Here is a 23023-nt window from a genome sequence, read left to right on the forward strand (position 1 = left end):
CAGACTTGAATTATGCCTCGGTATTAATATATTATGTTATATTTGGCTTCGTTTTCGAATTTTAATATCCGTAGTTGAAATCATATCGAAAAACGAACAAGGAACGACGAACGAAACAATTTTTACGCGATTTAACGCGAACGATCGAACGAACATGTCAGACATTAGTTTTCGACTTAATTTTTTTTAGTGTTTCGGCTCTAAGATTTCATTTTACGACAACTTATGACACTCGGTTGCGAAACGGGCTCTAGTAACGATTCGGGCCGCACAAAACGGGCTTGTGGGCCTAGGGCCCAAGCCCACTTAAAAGAAATCTAACCTAGCTATAAAAAGGTAGCTATAACCCTAACACCTTCATTTGATCAGCCGCACATACTGAATCCTGTTCTTTGTTTGCTTTGATTACACATATAAACCACTCATATACAAGTTCTAATCTTTCCAATACACACAAAAATCCATCTCATCTCCTTCACCTACTTCAAACCCAACTTATCCACACCTCACGATCACCCCCACACCCTTCTCGGCAAAGATCAGTGACACCCCCACCCCCTCGCTTGAACAGAAACGACCACCACCACCACAGTCTGGTGGTGGTGCGGCGGCGGAGATAGAAACAGGAGAGAGAGAGAGAGAGCTGAAGAGATGAGAGAGAGGCGAGACAGAGAGAGAGAGAACGGCGATGAGAGAAGAGGGCGACGGCTGCGGCACCGCCGCAGACGGCGGCGACAGTGGGCAGCGGTGATGGTGGTTCAGCAGAGCTGGGTACTCGACTCAACTCCAGCGGGTGTGGTTCGGCTCGGTTCTGGTTCAGGTCACATCTCGGCTCAGGTTATATGGTTTCGGCTCACCAGTGGGTGTTTCGGGACTTAGTTGGTTTCTTGCGGGTCAGATTTCGGGAGTTTCGGGTTTCACGGTAACTCGGTTCGGGTCCAGGTCAAACAGTCAACAGTTTGGTTCGAGTTGTTTTGGAGCGGCTCGGTTTCGGGTCAGACTGGTTCGGGTCAACACGAGTCTTGGTTCAGTCCGGGTGGCTCGAGTTTCGCGGCACAGTCGGTTCAAGTCAACTCAGAAAGCTGACTCGGTCAACTCAGCGAGTTGACTCAGTCAACCCCGCCGGTCAACACAGTTGACCCGGTCAACTCGGTCAACCCTGAGTCCACACGAGTCAACTCAGTTCGGTTCTGGTCAACCACGGTCAACTCAAAGACCCGGTAACGAGATTTTAGCAACGCGTTAGAATTTATATATACATTAGTTTAGATTTTTTTTTAGACTACGCGAATCGAGCTCGACCGATGCCTTTGACGACTGCTTGCGCTTTACTTTGTCGTATTTGATAAAATTTTACATATATTGTTTGATTCACAATTGTTGAGTTTTTGATAAAATAATGACAACTTGGGTTGTCGGGGTTATTTCAAAAACAGAGGGAACTCTGCCCGATTTTCGTTAAAAAAAAACCCAAATTATAAAACGCGTTTAATTCTTAACGACACTTATCGAAGTCTGAGTTTCTTATAAAATAAACATAAAAGTATATTTAGTGACGTTTTACAACTTAACGAAACTCGACATTTTTTTTAGATAAACATAATTATCTACATTTATTTGGACATTTGTACATCCGAGTACTTCCATAAAATAAATATAACGAATTACATTTATTTCAAGCGTTGGAAATCCGGAATTCATATTTCAAATGTTTCACATTCGGAAACCATATAACATAAATATAATTATTTATACTTCTTTAATCGTCTAGGTTCCAAATTCTTAAAGTGAATATATTTGTTTATATTCGTTTCGAACATCAAGTTTTCGAATATATATAAAAATATATGTATATATATTTATTAATTTCCATCCTACGAAAACTACAACGGTATATTACCGCATCACATACGACATATCGAACCCGTACCATTTTATCTACGCATTTCTATTTGCGACAACTAACACGACTATGTAAATGTATTTTATATTTATAGATATAAATATATATATCAAAAATCATTCGAAAACTAAGTCGATCTCGAAACTTAGTTTTATCCCGATTATAAACGGGATCACATAACTATAGGATGGTTATTCTAAATCACGATAACACCTTCGTAGAGTCGTTTTATTAACGACTCGGTAGAGCTCGGACGCGTGGTTTAACTACGTTTAAATTAGAAACTTATAAGTATTTTCCTTGTTAGGAATACTATAGTTGTACGCTAGCTAATTCAAGTTCTTGGAACAACCTCACGGAATCACACTAAGCTAGCTTTGCACAGGAAAATTCAGGTGAGTTCATAACCCCCACTTTTTACTGTTTTACATTTTTTTTTTATAAATGTTTTCGGGGGTGGAAAGACATGCAAGTTTTTGCAAAAGCAAACACTATTTTGATGAACAAAAACACATATTTATAAACCATGTTGCAAATGAATTTCAACGAACTCAAAAGGTTTACGAAAGGTTTATACTAAACATACCGGTTTTACAAAACAAACGCGTATTTTCGCAAACGTGCATGATTTTCATAACTAGAGACGAGAATGTCCTAGTTACAACAACGGGACTGGGTTGGCCTGCGTATGAAAAATGAGACAACTCAGTGAGATCATGTCCCCCTTTTCTTTCAACGTTTTGGTTAACAACTTTCAGGGGGAAATACATATCAAACTTAGGTATGATTAAGTTATGGAATGAACTCTTAGATCATGTGAGCATAGGCTGTAACTGAGGTGCCATTAATCCTTTTGAGGACCAAGGAACAAAGGTTAGATCTAATGGGTACGGGCGAGCCCCACTCACGGTCCAAGGGTGACCACTAGAGTGCTGTTGTGTCCACTGTCGAGAGTTCGACACTTAAATTGCCTACGCGGGTTGAGTACCTCCTATGTCGTCGCATATATTAATGTCCTCGCGAAACATTAATGATCAACATGTTCATAGACGCTTTACATACCAACTTACAACACTATAACCTTCAAATGTTTTTGATATTCATTTGACGCAAACTCATAATACATGTATTTACAAACTTTGATAATGTTTTCAACTTATGTACAAGTAAGAGGACGAGTTGGTCCTGCTTACAAAGACTCTCGTGGGCTAGACCCACAACTTTCATATATCATGCCGAGAAAATGATTTTACTATGATTTCTCAACAACTTTTAAACCGGTTATCAAAAAGATTTATTTTAAATCTTTTCAAAACAAACTATGAACTCGCTCAACTTTATGTTGACTTTTTCGCATGTTCTTTCTCAGGTTGCATTTTCAAAACTATGGAACGGTTGGAATAGGAGAACCCATGGGAATTCGAGTACTTAGCGGCGTTCTTTTTCTAGAAGTCTTAGCTTATTTGCTTCCGCTGTGCCATGAAGATACCGGTCCAGTCACGCCAGCCCTGATTTTTCGGGGTGTGACTGATTGGTATCAGAGCTATAGGTTTCAGCGAATTAGGTTTCTGTAGAGATACCTAGGCTTTAACCTTACTTTCCTCTGGGAACTTAGATATCAAGAATTGAACACGTACAGAACGCCTAAGACTCGAATATGGGTTCCAACCGTTGCCGAAAATAATGAGTCAACAATTTTGGTTTTAAACAAACACAAGTGTTGTGTTGATACACGGTTCATGAAACAAATTCCCACATTAAGCAAAACTTTGAGAGCTTTGAATAACGTGCATTTAGGACCTTTGGAAAACTTTTGTCGAAACTCATTAAAGGTCCTCACTTAGAAACCGTGACTATTAACTCGGGCAAACGCCATTATATTATGTCGTCTATGCTATTCCACTTACCCGAGCAGGTAACCTACGTGGAACAAAACGCTAGTGCACGATGATACCTGAAACTCAAACTATACGTCAACGGATGTCGGAGCACATCACATTCTATGCGGAACGAAACGCTAATGCGCGAATATACGTGAAACTTAAACTATACGTCAGCGGACGTCGAAGTACATCACACACGACTTTTGAGGCAAGGCCTTGGGGAAAAACACAAATCGGCACGGCAACAACGATGCTAATCCCGTCAACGGGAAAACAACAACCGAAATGCTGCACTTTGCCACGTGATCATGCAAATGACACGAACCTCGCTAAGGTACGTTAGAACAAGATTTCACAACGGTCGATACTTAGTCTAAAGAGACTCACAATTGTTGGCGCTGCAAAAGAAGTCACACGTCTTCGCATTCCCCCTATTTCATTTATCGCGATTACGCTATGTTCGACATTCCATGGTAATGTCACCTAACAACTGACCATCACACGAAGTTCCAGGTAAAGTCCTTAAACTTCTTTTGTTGAAATTCTGACTTTTGCGTATAACGAGTAGACTTTCATATTTCTACTCCCCCCTAATGATCCTTGCATCACGAAAATTTTCTTTCATAATAGCGAATACTCATTTGTTTCATTCTTGACGAATTCATATGTTACACATGCGTTGTTTGTTACGCATGTGGCTTCACTTGAAATTGTTGCTTTATCAAGTTCAAATATTATTTCGCTACCTTCACTCCTTGCATTGTGATCTAGCTAAACCACATTATTGCATAATGTTGACTCTTTGATATCGAGTCAACGAAACTCGTTGAAACTCCTTTCTTTTCAAGCTACATACATGGTTTTTCGTTGTAACCATGTCGAAATTTTCTTGTTGATACATACATCCGTTGTTGGATGGTGCTTAAACCAAGTTCAATTGTTTGAACTTGCTCGTAATATATATTAGATTCAAGATTCCATATGATGGATTGAGGCCCTCATATTCGAAATAATCCCAACAAGCACTTCATTTGCTTTGAACCATAACAGGCTTGTTTGGTCTTCGACTTCATTGAATCGTTTCTTTGATCACGATCACCTTGTGGTGGCGTATTTCACAAGTTTGAAGCTTGCGCTAATCTCGTTGCTCACATCATGTACGGATTTAATTATTTGTTTATTAAATCTGCCTTGTTGATTTATCGTATTAAATCAGTCTTAATACAATTGTGTGTTAAGACAATGGTACACAAGTTCATGTCATATTTCGGTGTGCCTCTTAACGGTTCTTTCAGCATCGATCAAACATTTTGTGATATTTATTGCTCTTTCATTTTCGATCGAAAAACATTATTTATTTGTTTCATCTTCGGTTGAAAATCATATGAGAATTGTTTGAAACAAATATTCAGATTTACTTCGTTGAACTTCTCAATTGATTTCCAGAATACCGGTGATACTTGTTCGATCACCGCTATTATTGAATTATTTCAAATTACTACGACACCTTGTGGTGTCGGTATAAACTAGTAGCTTGTGCTAATCTTGATCAATCGCTTCATGCGAAACTACGTATGCTTTTTGATTTACTAACCACTCAAATAGTCTTAATGCAACTATGTATTAAGATGATGATACACTAACTTCGGTTGTAATTTCGGTGTATCCTTGCAACTTAACAATGTCAACACACTGATTTTATCTTGTTCATTTATTGGTTCAATAGTTGACAAATCATTTCTTGATACTATCCATCTGAGCTTGTTGATTCAAATTTCAATCATACAACAACCAACGCAAGTTTCCGTTGGTAGTAAATTCTATTGTTTCAAAATTGATTTGCATACTGTGAACGTTCATTTGGAATTCTATTGGTCGAAATTCCTCTTTTGTTGAACCCTGTAAACTTAGTTGCATTGGTGATAGTATCACTACGCTTCGTTCACTTGACATAGATTTCTTGAACAAACTCAGTTGAACCGTTGGGTTCTTATTGTTGATATATCCTCACATTCACGTAATTTGAACGAGTCTTGACTCAATTAATTGTTCACTCAATTGGACAATATATTCGGACTTACCTAGGAATGACACAACTCTGAGGAGATAACATAGACTAAATTTCGTGGACGAAATTTCTGTAACAGGGGGAGAATGTGACAACCCGTAATTAATGGCTTCTAATTACGCAACTAACAAACGTTTAAGGCGATAATAAATAGTGTTTAAGACACAAACTAACTTAATTAGGCTCTTGGTATGCCTAGTAACACCTGTCTGACTCTACAGTGCACTTATGGTGATTTGTGGAAAAATCTGTTGATCGTTAAGCGGTAACGAACGGACACGGTACAAAATACTGACAACACTGACGAATGCGAATTTTATACGCGTATTTTATATTTATAAATTTAGTTTTGCGAAACTTTCATGCCTTCGAATGATACAAAACGCAAACGAGAACGAAAAACGCGGAACCAGTAACACACCGACAATCAACGGCAAAACGGAAGCATCAGACTTGAATTATGCCTCGGTATTAATATATTATGTTATATTTGGCTTCGTTTTCGAATTTTAATATCCGTAGTTGAAATCATATCGAAAAACGAACAAGGAACGACGAACGAAACAATTTTTACGCGATTTAACGCGAACGATCGAACGAACATGTCAGACATTAGTTTTCGACTTAATTTTTTTTAGTGTTTCGGCTCTAAGATTTCATTTTACGACAACTTATGACACTCGGTTGCGAAACGGGCTCTAGTAACGATTCGGGCCGCACAAAACGGGCTTGTGGGCCTAGGGCCCAAGCCCACTTAAAAGAAATCTAACCTAGCTATAAAAAGGTAGCTATAACCCTAACACCTTCATTTGATCAGCCGCACATACTGAATCCTGTTCTTTGTTTGCTTTGATTACACATATAAACCACTCATATACAAGTTCTAATCTTTCCAATACACACAAAAATCCATCTCATCTCCTTCACCTACTTCAAACCCAACTTATCCACACCTCACGATCACCCCCACACCCTTCTCGGCAAAGATCAGTGACACCCCCACCCCCTCGCTTGAACAGAAACGACCACCACCACCACAGTCTGGTGGTGGTGCGGCGGCGGAGATAGAAACAGGAGAGAGAGAGAGAGAGCTGAAGAGATGAGAGAGAGGCGAGACAGAGAGAGAGAGAACGGCGATGAGAGAAGAGGGCGACGGCTGCGGCACCGCCGCAGACGGCGGCGACAGTGGGCAGCGGTGATGGTGGTTCAGCAGAGCTGGGTACTCGACTCAACTCCAGCGGGTGTGGTTCGGCTCGGTTCTGGTTCAGGTCACATCTCGGCTCAGGTTATATGGTTTCGGCTCACCAGTGGGTGTTTCGGGACTTAGTTGGTTTCTTGCGGGTCAGATTTCGGGAGTTTCGGGTTTCACGGTAACTCGGTTCGGGTCCAGGTCAAACAGTCAACAGTTTGGTTCGAGTTGTTTTGGAGCGGCTCGGTTTCGGGTCAGACTGGTTCGGGTCAACACGAGTCTTGGTTCAGTCCGGGTGGCTCGAGTTTCGCGGCACAGTCGGTTCAAGTCAACTCAGAAAGCTGACTCGGTCAACTCAGCGAGTTGACTCAGTCAACCCCGCCGGTCAACACAGTTGACCCGGTCAACTCGGTCAACCCTGAGTCCACACGAGTCAACTCAGTTCGGTTCTGGTCAACCACGGTCAACTCAAAGACCCGGTAACGAGATTTTAGCAACGCGTTAGAATTTATATATACATTAGTTTAGATTTTTTTTAGACTACGCGAATCGAGCTCGACCGATGCCTTTGACGACTGCTTGCGCTTTACTTTGTCGTATTTGATAAAATTTTACATATATTGTTTGATTCACAATTGTTGAGTTTTTGATAAAATAATGACAACTTGGGTTGTCGGGGTTATTTCAAAAACAGAGGGAACTCTGCCCGATTTTCGTTAAAAAAAAACCCAAATTATAAAACGCGTTTAATTCTTAACGACACTTATCGAAGTCTGAGTTTCTTATAAAATAAACATAAAAGTATATTTAGTGACGTTTTACAACTTAACGAAACTCGACATTTTTTTTAGATAAACATAATTATCTACATTTATTTGGACATTTGTACATCCGAGTACTTCCATAAAATAAATATAACGAATTACATTTATTTCAAGCGTTGGAAATCCGGAATTCATATTTCAAATGTTTCACATTCGGAAACCATATAACATAAATATAATTATTTATACTTCTTTAATCGTCTAGGTTCCAAATTCTTAAAGTGAATATATTTGTTTATATTCGTTTCGAACATCAAGTTTTCGAATATATATAAAAATATATGTATATATATTTATTAATTTCCATCCTACGAAAACTACAACGGTATATTACCGCATCACATACGACATATCGAACCCGTACCATTTTATCTACGCATTTCTATTTGCGACAACTAACACGACTATGTAAATGTATTTTATATTTATAGATATAAATATATATATCAAAAATCATTCGAAAACTAAGTCGATCTCGAAACTTAGTTTTATCCCGATTATAAACGGGATCACATAACTATAGGATGGTTATTCTAAATCACGATAACACCTTCGTAGAGTCGTTTTATTAACGACTCGGTAGAGCTCGGACGCGTGGTTTAACTACGTTTAAATTAGAAACTTATAAGTATTTTCCTTGTTAGGAATACTATAGTTGTACGCTAGCTAATTCAAGTTCTTGGAACAACCTCACGGAATCACACTAAGCTAGCTTTGCACAGGAAAATTCAGGTGAGTTCATAACCCCCACTTTTTACTGTTTTACATTTTTTTTTTATAAATGTTTTCGGGGGTGGAAAGACATGCAAGTTTTTGCAAAAGCAAACACTATTTTGATGAACAAAAACACATATTTATAAACCATGTTGCAAATGAATTTCAACGAACTCAAAAGGTTTACGAAAGGTTTATACTAAACATACCGGTTTTACAAAACAAACGCGTATTTTCGCAAACGTGCATGATTTTCATAACTAGAGACGAGAATGTCCTAGTTACAACAACGGGACTGGGTTGGCCTGCGTATGAAAAATGAGACAACTCAGTGAGATCATGTCCCCCTTTTCTTTCAACGTTTTGGTTAACAACTTTCAGGGGGAAATACATATCAAACTTAGGTATGATTAAGTTATGGAATGAACTCTTAGATCATGTGAGCATAGGCTGTAACTGAGGTGCCATTAATCCTTTTGAGGACCAAGGAACAAAGGTTAGATCTAATGGGTACGGGCGAGCCCCACTCACGGTCCAAGGGTGACCACTAGAGTGCTGTTGTGTCCACTGTCGAGAGTTCGACACTTAAATTGCCTACGCGGGTTGAGTACCTCCTATGTCGTCGCATATATTAATGTCCTCGCGAAACATTAATGATCAACATGTTCATAGACGCTTTACATACCAACTTACAACACTATAACCTTCAAATGTTTTTGATATTCATTTGACGCAAACTCATAATACATGTATTTACAAACTTTGATAATGTTTTCAACTTATGTACAAGTAAGAGGACGAGTTGGTCCTGCTTACAAAGACTCTCGTGGGCTAGACCCACAACTTTCATATATCATGCCGAGAAAATGATTTTACTATGATTTCTCAACAACTTTTAAACCGGTTATCAAAAAGATTTATTTTAAATCTTTTCAAAACAAACTATGAACTCGCTCAACTTTATGTTGACTTTTTCGCATGTTCTTTCTCAGGTTGCATTTTCAAAACTATGGAACGGTTGGAATAGGAGAACCCATGGGAATTCGAGTACTTAGCGGCGTTCTTTTTCTAGAAGTCTTAGCTTATTTGCTTCCGCTGTGCCATGAAGATACCGGTCCAGTCACGCCAGCCCTGATTTTTCGGGGTGTGACATCAGTTTTGTATCTTCAGTAGTTCTTTGACTAACAGTTGTTGAGATGATCAGCACTTAGAGATCATCAGCTGATATATAACCACTGTCATTGGGGAAAGATTAGGACATGCACTGCTTATTGTGATCAACTGTTGAGAACCAGTTTTGGCTTTCCATATCATCTATTCTTCTGGCTTGATTGCATGGGCCAACAGTTTGAAGTCTTGAACTTCTATTTTTTTCGTCAACATGAGGCAAAGGAGAAAAAGAAACCCTATATGCTTTTTAAGGTTTGATGAGAATTGAAGGGGACATGCAATACTACATAAATAATAAGGGGTTGGTGTTGGGATTATGTGTGGGCTGAAAGTAATAGTGGGTTGGGGTTTACTTGGGCCGAAAGAATATAGAGGGATGGGAAAGAAAGGAGTGGCGATTTCGGTGTGTGAGTACAATATCTTATTTTAGAATTCTACATGCACATGATAGTCATAATGTTGAGTTGGCCAACATAATAGTTATAATATAAATACCTAAGAGACATGAACTACAATGGGATAACCCATTACTTACAATTTTAAATAAACGAACTTTTTTTTTATAACCAACAATGGGCATCAGTAATTTGATTTGATGAATTAACTAGGATTTTTAATAACCGTTATTATTATTATTATTAAACAATCACTAATATTAATCAACTAGTATACATGTAACTACTACTAATCAATTAACATAGATGTATAATGTTCGTGCTACGGTTAGGGCCTCGTAGGTTCCGAGCTACACGAGTGGGTTCCAACAGTTCAGGTCGGTTCAACGCGATATGGATAAAATATGATTAAATCACCAAATAATAAAAGCGTACGATTTGATTTTATAAAAATGAAACAAATGGTTTTTACCTTGAAGTTACGGGTTGTCACAAACCTTATGTGTTACAATGTGTTATGTGATTTAGAATATGTGTATGACGATATGTTAATGTTGACATGATAGCGGGGATTTAGACTATGCATGTACACTTGTGTTTTTAAAGCGGTAATATCGGTAAAGTCGCGTTAAATGGGTAACTTATTTGTCGAGCATGAAAATTAATACATAGGTTAATTTAATAAGTTATTTCATGTATAAATGCTTTAAAAATGATAAAGTGTATAAGTTGACGAGATTACGCGTATTACGATATTAAATATATGTTCACATTTATGTATATATATTACGACGCACAAATCGTAGATATATTGCTTATAAACGGGTGTGTTAACGGATATAACATAATAATGGTCATCAATATATATATATATATATATATATATATATATATATGAACGCATATATCTATACTATATTATAATGCATGAGGGATGGGTATTTTAAGATACCCAAAAAATAAGAACTCCCCCCCCCCTTTATTTATAAAAAGACCCCTAAAATGAGGGTAGTTTGGTCTTTTAAACAATATTTATTTTTTAGCCCCTAAACTTGTTACACTTAAATCCCCAAGATTTCAACAAAATTATAGCTAATTAGTTACAATTCACCAATCCATAACAAACTTATAATTTTTTTACTTATTTTTGACATATCTTAATGCATATTGCACAAGCATCAATAGCATCATAGCATTAAATGGGCGGCTGACTTCTAAATTCTTGGGCGGGATGAGTTCAAAATTTAAACCCTAAAAGTCCATCTTCTCTCTCATTATTTCCTCTCATTCTTCCCTCTTCTCTCTCATTCAGTCTCTCCCCAGTTTCTCTCCACCGCACTATGGAATTCTACTCCATCCTCAATCGGGATTCGACATGGAAGATTTCTAATATGCTCTTAATCATCATAGTTGACTAGCTATTGCTCACGGCTACGAAGAAATCATGCAGCGAAGGAGAGAAATTACTGGTTCCTTGATTAAAGTCTTAAAACTCGATTATGGGATGTAGTTTCAACATAATTTCACGTTTTTGCTCCTCTTTTAGTGTGCTTAGTTATTCCTCTTTAGGTATGAGTTTCTTTTTTTTCTTGTTGATTGTGGTTATAAACTTAAAATCTATATGTTCTCAATTAGGATTTTGTTGGTTTATCGTCTAATTGATCAATTTGATTTCCAGATGTCATATTTTTAAAGGGTTGAATGTGGTTAAAATAATATCAAATGCTGCACACCAAGTGTTTAATAGTTTGTCTAGGGATTTTAAGGTTATTTTTTCAAGGAAGTTTAACTTCTCATTGTGTTAAAGATCTTAAGAACTTGTAATGAGTCTTTGAAGAAATGAAGCATTAGGGGGCAGGGGCTATAACCGTCCAAGTGACATGTTGCAGGTTGCATCTGTAATAGGTTTTTCGTTGTTTTCTGGCTGAGAGCCATGGCCCATGACCCATCGATGCAGCATGTGCCATTTCCCACCAGATATGTGATGATGTCCGGTGTATGTCCCCATTTCCTTCTAGCTCAGGTAAGATTTAACTGTTTTATGTAACTCCAATGAGAATATCTGTGCAAACTGTTGATTTGTCTCTGCATGTATGATTTCTAGAGACTCTGGAGGCACATGTAAAGCGGATTCCGACATAGGACTGGCGGTTTCTACCTGGGGTAACGACGATGATTCACATCCTCTTTTATGTAACTCCAATGAGATTAATAAAAAAAACTTGTTTTTTTTGTTATTATCATATTATGTGATTCACATCCTCTTTTGGAAATGTAGAATGACATGCAAAACAGTTTTCTGCATACGACTTCTATAGAGGAGAAAAAGCTGATGAGAGTGTCTTATGGCTGGTTGAAGAGCAAAACGCAAGTTTGCAAAAGTTTAGCTTGAATTATACATTCTTATTTGTTTGCATTAGAGATAACATTTTCTGCCCTCTTACTGATTTTTGGTCAATTTGGGTAACTATTCTATTTCTATACGATGAAAATTATATTTTTAGGACACCACGTTAGATGCATTTTGATCGGCTTTGAGCATTAAACCACCAGGCAAACTATTTTAGGTGCTGAATTATGGAGGTTTTGCTTAAAGGAAAATGCAGTTAACCCTGGTAATTATGGTTTGATATTTAAAATGTGTTTTGGAGTAAAAAAAAAAGTGTAATGAGTTTATTCAAAATGGTTTGTTTTCTCACAAGTGGGTCGACATTACTGGAGCTTAAGCTGATTATGAAGCTACCAAATACCAATATGTGGCTACATGGGTCAGTTTGGGTGACAGTTTAGACGGGTAAGCTCCATATGTGTCTGAAAGACTGATTCCACTTGTTGCTCTTGATGTGACGAGGTATAAACTCATTTATTTTCTTTTATGTGCTAAATAGGTTGAAGAGATGAAGATTCGAGCTCTGGAGATGGTGTCAAAACTCAAAGAGCGGACACACATGTACATTTGCTTTTCTAGACCTCTTAATTAGCGGTGTTTTTAGTGCAAATGTGTAAGGCTTTATATAGGGGAATGCTTAATTAGGTTTTAGCTGGTTGGAGTTCTTTGACTGTACATTTCAAACACCGCCACTTTCATCTGCAACGTTGGTTTCTTCCTGATCTGCCTCAAATCAACAGGTAGGAGGAAATACAATTTTTAATGACCATTGAAGAGAAAGAAACCCACTGGATTAGATAATCGTGATTGCGTCTTTGAGCTTTTCAGCCATCCAATCAATGCCTGTGCAGCGAAGACGGCGGCAGAGTACTGCTGGAAGGAGGCGGAGGTTGAAATAGATTGAAAGATGGAGTAGAAAAATGATGAATGATTGGTTTAAAGCAAGTCAATGTAAAAATTAAACAGGTAATTTTCGTTGAAAATTAGTGTTTTTTACTTGGTTTGAGTTTTTTTAGCTTTTTTCATTAAAAACAATGAGATTAACAATACCAAAAGAGCTTAGCTGAGCTGATTTTGGTGTTATACTCAATAAAATTCAAGCAATTTCAAATACGGTAAAAGCCAGAAGGGTAATATGGTAATTTACTTGATAACCTGCATTGAAAACACCATTTTTGATGCATTTGAAAAAAAAAACACAATGACATACCTATAATAATCCATCAGGTTCGGTTATTAATGGAATCAGTTATTAATGGAAGTCGACACATGGATGTATCTATGTGCAAGTAAATTTAAATTTTTCATGGAAGTTCGACTAATTCGTCTATGCAAGCTTATGTAAATCTTTTTTACATTCTATCTCTTTTCTAATGCTGCAATCTGTCATGTTACTTTTGATTATTATTCTAGGTTTTTATCAGTTTGGAGTCGATTCATGCCATTGAGCAACGGCGTAGCGAGTGCATCCGCAACGAACGCAGCCGCATCGGCTTAGCGAGCGCAACCGCAACGGCGCAGCGAGCACAGCCGCACCGACGCGGCGAGGGGTCAAGGTTTTTGCCACTCGGGTCAAAGGGTTCAAGGTTTTGGTTCTTAACGAAGCTGCTCACTTACTGGACATGGGAGCAGGACTTTTAGATGATCGGGTCAACTCAGTTAGTGGGAGCAGGACTTTTAGCTGGACTCAGTCAGTTTGCAAACCCGACATGAGGTAACGTCAACTTAGTTAACTATTTAGTTTGTTTATATTAATAATAATTGTAGATATTGGAGAAAATGCAAATAGTTGGCCACAATTGTTTGTTAGTTTCAATAAATGATCAAAATATGAAAATATCTAAGTTTTGTTTTTAGTTTCCATTTATTGATTAATTTTTAAATTGACAATAAATGATCAAAATATGAAAATATCTAAGTTTTGTTTTTAGTTTCCATTTATTGATTAATTTTTAAATTGAGTTTTTTGGTCCCAATTAATGATTAAAATATGGAAATATATAACCGTTGCCTTGTTAGTTTGCTATATTTGGTGTAATTAGTGGCATTGGAGCTGAAGGACCCGACCCTATATTTGTTGGTGGATCACCATATTACTTCACCGAAGTAAAAATAAGGGAGTTGTTATTGGGTATGTGCTTTATAAGTGATGCTTTTTAATATTTTTGCCAAACAAATATATATTAGAATGTACCTATGATTCAGTGAAATCTTCGATGCGTTAACGGAGAGATACTGGAGACTCTAAAGGATACGGGTTCTATGTTTATGTGTAAGAGGCGTTAACGGCAAGGTGTTGCTGGCGGCAGATTTGAAGGTTCACACGTATTCAAATTTGAAGGCTTGCACTAGAATCTTAGAAATTTTTATGTAATGTGTGAAATACATTAGATTTTAAACAATTTTTAGGCAAGGTTTCACATGCACTCTACATTTATTTGTTATTTTTGTATTATTCTAAATTTGATCTTTAATTTTACAACTTTTATTTTTGTATTATTCTAGATGATTTCAAAAAGTTATTATCTTCAGAATTCATCCAACTTTTCTTAATTTAGTAGAAAAGCTTGACAAGCAATGATCGCCATGGAAACTTTGTAGAATAGCAAAGCATGTTTTGTATAGTTTAACTAGATCCCACTAGATGGTTATATTAGGTTATTTTGGAGTATCATAAACTTTCTTTTAGTTCTATAGGAAAATTTGGAGAATACATTATTCGAAGGTTCCATGACGACCTGCTGATTTGTAATAACTTTTATGTTAAATACTTATTTTTCCTTTTTCGAATAAGAAGACTACCAGAAATAAGTGTTGCTATGCAAAGTGTCACTCCCGCCGCATCGCGCGGGCACCCTACTAGTATATATATATAAATATGCCAACATAATAAAAAATAATGACTTTTCGAGAGAGTCTTAAAGTATGTGACAAATTCTAAGTATTGGAGAAACTTAGGTATTTTGTGAATTATTGATTATTAAATCGTGCCTATGGAAATTAGGACGTGTAGATCAATTGTGGGATTGCGCTAATATAATTACGCACCCTAAGGTGAGTGTCACTAAAACCCCCTCTTTTTATTGTCTTGTATATGTTTTGGGGAAGAACACGCCTTAAAAGGATTTAAGAAGTTTTTGTATAAAACATACCTTTTGATTATATTAAATGTATATTTTCGTGGAAAATATATGATTTTGATGATATAAATATGTTTCGGGGAGAAACGAGGATTATTATGGTGTTTGGGAGAAAACGACCGTGTAGATTTAAAAATGATTAAATCTAAACCTGGGACGAATTTGCTTGATCTCAAGAGAATAAGTATCGGATATAGGCTTATGTCTCGGTGGGGATTTCGGGGAATTCGTACAATGCCATATATTAAGTTTATCAGTATTAGTTGTAACATTTGTGCTCGAAATCATTATGAACAGTTCAATTATCAATAAAACAATGTTATTTGATCCCAATATTTGTTTGGTTGTGTTTTACATTTTTCATGTTTTGACTTTTGTTCAATTTCAAACTCTACATCGCTTTCTGGAGAATCATACGCAAACTAGTGCATAAACGTACTCAGTTTAATGTGACAAATACTCCGGAACATCAACATATACTCAACATACCTTAAATAACCTTTACATAACTTAGGAAGAAGTTTTAAAGGCTTTGGTATGGCAAAAACAAGTTAATTCGCTTACAGGGACTAAACTTGACAAACTGCGAAAGTATGCCAATTTGAACTGTAACAAACATTCCGGAACATTTCCGTAAGTTAAACATACCATAAATATCCCTTACATAGCTTAGAAATAGGCTTTGAGGGGTTTGGTATGCTAAAACAAACTTTTGGATCATTCAGGGGCTAAAAGTGTCAAAAAGTGCACAAGTTTGCACTTTCGCGCATAACTTACGTTCTGAATACATCCGGACATCCAAAAATTTATGTAAGCATCCTTATATTATGCCTTAGTGTTTGGCATGAGAAAAATCCATTCGTCGCGCAATTTGGATCATTTTTCACGCTTATGCGCATTCCGTCGTAATTAAGCGAACATCGCAACCGTACGGCCAAACGAACCGACATCCGGGATATTTCCAAGCATATTTCATGTTCCCTATGTCTTAACATCATTGTGGAGCTTGAAATTGGGTTTGACGGGTGTTAGAAGTGCTGTTACGCAACGAAACATGTGCAGGGACCATTTCTGCAAATTCTGCAGAAATAAGGGCTAGGCGTGACACGACGGGTCTAGGCGTCACGCGAGGCCCCTTCTGGACCAGATTCAATGTTTAAACAGCTTGCAACAGCCCTTTAACTCTCCAAAGGCCAATGCCACTTGTCAAAACCCTATGGTGGGGGCAAAATAAGCCACCACAACGTTGCGACAAGTGTACGGATTAGATCGTGGCACGATATTCAAGAAACGATCCTAACGGTCTTGCTTTTCCTATAAATACCCCCCCCCCATTTTGGTTAAAACCCACAAAAATCTGATCTAAAGCTCTAAGTTGAGGCCTTTGCTCTCATACCTGAGCTCCTGGATCGAGATTAGCTTTCGGGGACCCTTCGTAAGTGTTCTTTCGTTCTTTTAATCGCTTTCTAGTGCTAAAGTCAAACTTTGTTTGACTTTCTGCGTTGACCAGCCAGCCTATGGTCAACACGAAGTTCATTGGAACTTCATAATGTGAGCGTGATCACGATGGTTATAGTCCATGGCGACTATACCTACTGATTACCACGTTATCTAGGCTCAGTGACGAGTCGTAGTTTCGGCCAAAATGCGCATTCTTGCGTATTTTGTAACCAAACTACTCGTGAGCATCAAAGCCGTTTGTTTTGATGCCAAACCTGTTTTCTAAACTTAGTTAAGCATGTTCTAACATGCTTAGCTCGTCACTTTTAGTATAGTGCTTATATAGGGTCGTAAGGTAAACGATCTAAACCATCGCTTATACTTTCGAACCCGACCCATTTGGTCGATCATTAGGATCCGACCAAACACATTAGGTGACCATAGCTATAACCTTCCGAGGTTATACCTTATGGCCACGATGTTAGGCGTTCCAAACGCGTTCTACGCGAACGACGCGTTAGGGTAGCATAAGCTACCTAAACGGGTCGTAATGGGTCGTAAGCACTTAGGTTAGGTTTCATTTTAGTATGTAGGTTTTGTTAAACCATATTACACGAGTCTCCATAGTCGTTTGGTTTACGAACCCGCATACTATCCAATCTTCCGATTTTGGTCTGGTATATTAATATAGCTACCTATTAGGTGTCGTTTGATATTCCGTGATCTCTAGCATTATTTGGTTGTTATACAAGAACTACAAAGCAATCTCAGGTGAGTACATAGAACCCCATCTTTCAAATGCTTTCAAGGTGTCTATGTGAGTACATAGACCCCTCTTTTACTATTTTCCAAACTGTTTTGGGGTGAAACGCATGTGCCTACTTGTTACTTTCATGCTTTCCATGTTTTCACATCATATACCTGCTATGTTCGTTAGTACATTATAGTACATGATTTCATTTCATTTCCATGCTATGTATGCCCATTGTGTGCGTACTTAGTACATTGTTTTACATTACATTTCATGCTATATATGCCCATTGTGTGCATACTTAGTGCATTGCTTTACATTACATTTCATGCTATGTATGCCCATTGTGTGCGTACTTAGTACATTGTTTCACATTACATTTCATACTATTTATGCCCATTGTGTGCATACTTAGTACAATTGTTTACATCATATGCTTTCATTTTGGTATGACATTTGGTTTGTTTAACATGGAACAATACATTCATTAACATTGATCACGCCATTCGTTAGTAGGTAGTGGTACTATAGGAATTGACAACTCCCGTTCCTGAAATCCTGGGTTTGTTTGGATTGGAAGGAATGACCGAATTCGATATACATAACTTAGATAAACCTTTAATTTGTTTAAGGGTTTATCGCCACAGTCTCAAGGCTTGGATGTATGCATTTTCACAATACCGCATAAATGTTTGTATCAGTATAGCATGCATTGTTCCACAAAACATAAACGTTGATTTAAACCATGTTTTACTTCAATACCTTGTTTTGTGCATTTTACATATGGTTTAGTTGATACATCTCACTTACCATACAAGATATATTTTGGGTACACATTACATGATCTACATTAAACATAAACATTTTGACATTGACATACATACTTGGTAGTTTACATAGAACATAGACATTTCGATATGGTTTACACAATAACACTTGACAATTGGTTTATACATGAACAATTTACATGGTAGTTGGTTTGGGTAAATGATTAGAGTAACGAAACGTGTGTAATACGATACAAACATGGTGGATACGCCACTGGTACTTCCTATATATAAATGCTTGTATAATATTACATATCTTAGCGTTATCTAAATCATTTCAGTTTAGACATATTACGTTTTACACAAATAACATATTCTTCACAAGACATTATTTTTACAAACAACTTATCTTATTCAAACTCATTTTACTAGGCTATTCATTTAACCTTACACTTCATTTATACATATCATCTGAACTTATCGTTTTTCATGCGATTTACAAAACAAAACAAAACAAAACAAAACAAATTACAAGGTTCATGATTGACTGTTATTAAACGTTTCTTTAAACTCAAGTCATGAATCCCATTTTTCACAAAACCTATGTATCCCATAGACATTTTTATGCTGACGTACCTACTTTCACATGTGTTTTCAGGAGCTGTTCCATAAAATGATGATCATGACACTAGGGCGGACCTGTGCCTTAGAGACTAAAAATGAAGATAGACTAGTTTAATTATGTCACGAACTCTTTGTTTTCCTGTTTAAGACAATGTATTACGCTTGTTAAATAAATAAAATGTAACTTTAATTTCCATGGTTATGAAACAATTAATTCTGTCCCAACACACCCCGGCGTTTCCGCCGCGGTTGCATGTGATACGCGGCCGGGGTGTGACATTAGTAGGATATATATATATATTGTTCATGAGGCATGCATTATATATGGCCCGTTATGGGCGCATGCGCAAATATTGTCGTTTAATCATTTAAGTATTGCATGCGTGGAATTGTTGATAGATCTATCGGGTTGACCACCCCGTTGTGACCGGTAGCTCCATGTCAAGTCAAGAGACGAATTGATATTCTGTTATTGTCTAGCTTTGATTATGTAACACCCCGTGTTTCGAAAGTCAAAGTCAAGATTGAAGTCAAAGGAAGAAAAGATTGCTAATTGCGATCTGTCACTCCTTGCTCAAATCCTGTTTTGACTTCTTTGACTTGTAGATAGTCTATTTATTTTATCGCATTTGTTGTATTATGTGGAGTACTTGTTAATAATCGAGGTTTAATCGCTATTTATCGCATGCTTTATCGCTTATCGCATCGCAATCGCATTCGCGCCTTGAACTATAGATTCTGTATATTGTTTTACGTGTGTGTGTTACTTATGTGTTACTTGTGCATGTGTACTTTATGTTTTGTGGTGATTAATCGAAACGCAATCGCAACTCTATCGCAATCGAATCGCAGACGCTAAACGCAAGTTACTTAGGATGATTGTATGTTAGATATAGTAGTTGGGATTAATGTGTAAATACTATCGCATCGCAAAACTCAACGCACGAAACGAAACGTCGAAACTCTAAGCGTCGGAGCCACTCGAATGAGTGACGACTCGATCGGACAGCCACCCGATCGGACACCCACCCGATCGGACACCCACCCGATCGGACACCCACCCGGTCGGATTGCCATCCGATCGGATTACCGTCCGACCCTTTGACACTTTGCACCATTTTACGCGTCGCTTGTCGTTTATGCTATCGTTAACTGTTCAGGCTAATCTCCCTTAGCGCTCCCTTCAATCCAAGGCTGTGTTTATTTGTTAAACACAATCTGTGAGTATACTCGAACCCTTTTTGCTTTATGTACTTTTGGGTGTTACATACGTTACTTATTCTAAAACACAATCTACACACAACGCAAACACTATTTATACGCTAATTGCTCTCGCATGTTATGTGTTATTCGATGAATGCTTGTATGTTATGTTAACACAGTGATTGTTGCCTGACACCTTAGCAACGATAGTACTATAGTTTGTACTCAGCACCTGACGTGGACAGGGGTTGTTAAGGGCTTTACTTCGCGTGTTCCAGTGGGGACATGTGTTGCGCATTTTACAACTCGCAGTCACGTCTGTGCATATTTCTCTGTCGATAACCTACTTGCCTTCACTTTGTACATGTTGCATGCTCATTATGTGTAAACTATTTCGAACTCTATATGCTATTATCAAACTTGTATGCTCACCTTTACACTATGTGTATTGACCCGAACTTTAACGTATGTGACAGGTGCTTAGGATGCTATGCTTGCTATTTGATGGAATTGTGCTAGGATGGAGTCTTATAAACAAACAATTTAATGAAATCTGAGTTGTCGGAATGGATAATTTGTCTTTGAGAACAATGTCTGTAATAACTGTTTTTATTTTATATGTTTATGGTATGGGACATGAACCTTTAAATATATTATAACAAATAGTTGTTATGGAATCTCCTGGACAATCTGTTTCGCTCAGTGTCGCGCCCCGAGGTTTCCGCCTTCGGTTGGGGTGTGACAGATTGGTATCAGAGCCATAACTATAGGGAATTAGGTAAGACTCGACCTAGTCCGGGTCGATGTCTTATAAATGACCTAGTCTATAGTCTAAGTACCATCAGACCAACTTGTGCGAACCCGTTAGGGGTTCCGTACGAGCTTATGCTATTTCTCGATCGCCTCGCACTCACGCTATACTATCACACTACCTTTCCTAAGGTAGACGCACTGCACTATCTGCAAAATGAACGAGTGATTGGGTCGAGATTAGGTGTGAAAACCGCAAACTCTCGATTAAATCACTTGTTCGACCCGCATTTTATCTATAAACAGGAGAATATGCGTTGAATCAGGAGTGAAATTCGCACCTTAACGCAAATTTTCTTCTCTACTTTTATAAAAACAGGAACTAAGCTGTTAAGTCAGGGGTGAAACCCGGACCTTGACAACTAGTTCTGTTCGCATTTTGGTTGTACAAAACTCTCACCAAAGTCTCGACGGACTCCAACGACTTGAAGTCACACTGTAACTGGAAGGATGCATGCCGTTCGCCCAAATCGAGGTGAGAGCGTAATCCCGAAAGCCAAAGTGTGTATCAAAAGTCCTTGTGAATAGTCGAATCACTTTGGGTAGTCAACTTCCATCAAGCCTTGGACAACTATATTCGATTTCAAGCTCGCAATCGCCGATTTTTATGTGTTTCGATTCTGAGCCCGCAACTGCCGACTCTGATATTTGTCGATTTTATGTGGAATTTTATGTGTTTTATGTGGCTTTACCTGTTTATATGTTTCGGTTTTGGTGATTTTTACGCTTCTCGTTGTTCGCTTTGATCGACACACACAAATCGCACCACACATCTACCTCAAAACGTTAGCAAATCGTTACTACTTATGGATGATCGAATGCTATGTTGTCACTTATGCTATACTGCTCCCTGTGTACTCGCAATCGCTATTCTCGAGCGCGCGACCTTGAATGATAGGTTTCTGTATTCTGACTGCTTCTATGTGTTTCTATATGAACTATGTGACTTACGTGCTTACGTGTTTATGTGTTCTATGTGATTATGTGCTTGTATGGTAGACGTGCTCCTGTGCTTTATGTAAGGTAGCTTTTGGTGTTCGCTAGACTATAATAGGCTTAATCGAAATAGTGTTTTGAATCCTATGGCGCTGTCTATTGCAGACAATGTCGTCATTTGGATCTTTTCACTCACGATCAGCGCGCTGCAACCACGATGACAAACGCATCGCCGCCCTTGTCGCTAAGCAAATGGCGAAAGTCATCCCCGGATCATCAGTGAACTGAATGAAAACACTAGCAAACCTTCCGAAGAGTCCCGAACAGATTCGCTAAAGTCTGGTTTTAGCTTCAAGCAGTTCAAAGCTTGCGGTCCAAACGAATTTACCGGCGAAGATGGTCCTACGGCCATGTTTCAATGGTTCGATTCCATTGAAGTCACTCTGCGTCAGAGCAACTGTCCTGACAATCTCTGAAGTGTTAACGCCACCGGCGTCTTCCAGTCCCGCGCTCTAGACTGGTGGACGGTCGAGAGAAACAAGAGGGGAAACGACGCAGCTTACGGTTTAACATGGGATGAGCTGAAGGAACTGATGATGCAAGAGTTCTGCCCCCCCCCCCCCCCCCATGAACTCCAAAAGCTTGAGGACGAGTTCTGGCATCTGAAGCAGAAGGATGTTAAAAACGCAGCTCTGACTGCTCGCTTCAAACAGCTCAGCATTATCTGTCCGGACCAAGTGAAGACGCCCGAAATCACCATAAAGAAATACAACCGTGCTCTGCCGGACTGTGTGGCTGATTTCGTTCAAGCTGCCAA

At 38.2% G+C, this 23023-nt stretch overlaps 2 long non-coding RNA genes across 2 annotated transcripts; both read left to right on the forward strand.

Moving 5' to 3' along the window:
• Positions 1-514: 514 nt before the first annotated feature.
• LOC118492331 lies at positions 515-3331 on the forward strand. Its single transcript, XR_004893231.1, has 3 exons — positions 515-1220; positions 2211-2298; positions 3273-3331. It is a non-coding gene; the product is annotated as an uncharacterized LOC118492331 (long non-coding RNA).
• Positions 3332-6816: 3485 nt separating this feature from the next.
• Positions 6817-9632, forward strand: LOC118492332. The gene is made up of 3 exons (XR_004893232.1): positions 6817-7522; positions 8512-8599; positions 9574-9632. It is a non-coding gene; the product is annotated as an uncharacterized LOC118492332 (long non-coding RNA).
• Positions 9633-23023: the final 13391 nt, after the last annotated feature.

This window comes from Helianthus annuus, chromosome 5, assembly GCF_002127325.2.
Source record: "Helianthus annuus cultivar XRQ/B chromosome 5, HanXRQr2.0-SUNRISE, whole genome shotgun sequence".
In the NCBI taxonomy this organism is placed as follows: Eukaryota; Viridiplantae; Streptophyta; class Magnoliopsida; order Asterales; family Asteraceae; genus Helianthus; species Helianthus annuus.